Here is a 2,187-nt window from a genome sequence, read left to right as displayed (position 1 = left end):
GGACGACGATCAAGCATTGGTATCATCTCTTGCTGAACCGGAAAGATTCGTGCACTACCGGAGGAAGCTAAGATGTCTTACTTACCTAGTGCCTCTTGTGGCTGGTGAACCAACATCTCTAGTAGCAAGAATTGAGCAAGAAGAACCTAGAGTAATGGTTGAGATGAAGGTAAGAGACGTGGCAATCCCACGTACCACCAATGTGACATCATGTATTCAAAAACCTGCAGCTGGTGGAATTATTGCACACTAATGGGCAGTTCACTGGTCTGTCGCACGAGGATCCAACAGTTCACATCCAAAACTTTCTCGAGATCATTGATACTTACACTCCAACTAGAGTAAACAAGGATTATGTGAGGCTCACCTTATTTCCCTCTTCTCTGCTTGGGGAAGCAAAAAGATAATTGAATTCTGAGCCCGCTAACTCTATCACCACCTGGGATGATCTTGCACAAAAGTTCCTCATTGGATTTTTTCCATCTAGGAAAACAGCTAAGTTGAGGAGTGACATCCTAAGTTTTAGACAGAAGGGAGGAGAGAACTTGTATGAAGCTTGGGACAAGTTTAAATTGATGTTGATGAGCTCTCCACATCATCATCAGTCTAATGAGGTGTTGGTCCATACCTTCATAGAAGGATTGGAGCCTAACACCAAAATTTTGCTTGATGCAGCTGCAGTTGGTCAGGCTTTGGAGAAGACATATGCTAAGGTATTCACCTTGCTGAACAGAATCTCATAGGGTAACCCCAAATGGAACAGAGGTGGGGTAAAACCTGTAATACAAAAAAACTACAGGTGTGCTTGAAGTAGATGCAGTGACTGCCTTAACTACACAGATTGCTGCGATGCAAAACATGATGAGCACCCACTTTAGAAATCTAGCATTGGGATAACAATCCGCTCAGGTGAATGCAGTCAAACAACCACCAACTTGGTGTGAAATACGTGGAGGTGATGATCATAGTGCAGAGGTATGTGGTGCAAACCCTTATTCTGTGAACTTTGTAAGGAATGCACAATGAGGCGGAGGCCAATAGAACTATGGAAACTCATACAATCCATGTTGGTGCAACCATCCAATTTTTTCTTGAGGTGGTAATCAAAATCAGGCTTAAGGCCAAAATCAATATAGACCCCAGGGAAATGCGCAAGGGTACCAACCGCAGGTCTAACAGGACCAGCCAAAAAAGTAGTCTAGTAAGATGAGCATGGAGGAGATGCTGAAAAATAGTATGGCTGATTATGCCCAGTTAGCTGCTGATGCAAGAAACAACCAGTTAGCTATACAAAATTTAGAGAAACAATTCGGGTAGTTTGCTAGTGCCCAAAACTCACGATCGGAAGGAGGTTTGCTGAGAAACACTAATTCGAATCCCAGGCAGGTAAACACGGTAGGTAGATGCAGTGGTTTGCAGTTAGAGGAGTTAGCTCCTAATAAAAGAAACACTGATGTTGTGAGTAAAGATAGTGAAACCAAGGAAAGTGAGGTTATTGCACAAGAAGAAATAGGGCAACCAATAGTGAAACCACCTCCTCCATTCCGTCAAAAGTTCAAGAAATAGAAGGAGGATGAATGTTTTAGTAAGTTTCTCTTTCTTGTGAAAGAAGTTCACATTAACTTGCCATTGGTAGATGTTTCGTAGGGTATACCTAGGTATGCTAAATATGTGAAGGAGATTGTTGTGAACAAAAGGAGGCTGACTGGATATGAGACTGTTGCACTTACTAAGGAGTGCATCTCCAGAATCCAAAATAAGTTGCCCACTAAACTGAAAGATCCGGGTAGCTTTACAGTTTAGATCACTATATGGCAGAGCATTCATGCGCGTGGATTGTGTGATCTAAGAGCTAGTATCAATTTGATGCCAACTTCGTTGTACACAAAGCTGACACATGATAAAGTGGATGTGTTCGACGTGTATAAGGCATTAAAGTTACCAGTTATTTATGAGGAGTTGTCTGCCATAACTGCGATAAATCTTAAGGCAGAGGCTCGATACATTGCATCTAAGGACCTTTTAGAGCGAGTGCTAGAAGGGGCTGAAATCTATGGGGATGCTGAGGCACAAGAAATGGTGCAATTTCTTGATGTGGCACTTGTAGGTACATTCAGAGATCCTTGGGACCCTTTAAATAGAGTGTTGGGTCCTCCACCCAAACTCTCCATTCAAGTAGCATCCCAG

General features: G+C 42.6%; 1 non-coding gene across 1 annotated transcript; it reads right to left on the bottom strand.

Annotated features, from left to right (window-relative positions):
- Positions 1 to 497: 497 nt before the first annotated feature.
- On the bottom strand, positions 498 to 604 carry LOC125846172 (small nucleolar RNA R71). The gene has a single exon (XR_007444331.1). It is a non-coding gene; the product is annotated as a small nucleolar RNA R71 (small nucleolar RNA).
- Between the last annotated feature and the right edge of the window lie 1,583 nt (positions 605 to 2,187).

This window comes from Solanum stenotomum, chromosome 11 (genome assembly GCF_019186545.1).
Source record: "Solanum stenotomum isolate F172 chromosome 11, ASM1918654v1, whole genome shotgun sequence".
Classification (NCBI taxonomy): Eukaryota; Viridiplantae; Streptophyta; class Magnoliopsida; order Solanales; family Solanaceae; genus Solanum; species Solanum stenotomum.
Note: the sequence above shows the minus strand (reverse complement) of the source record. Positions and strands in the feature narration are given on the sequence as shown.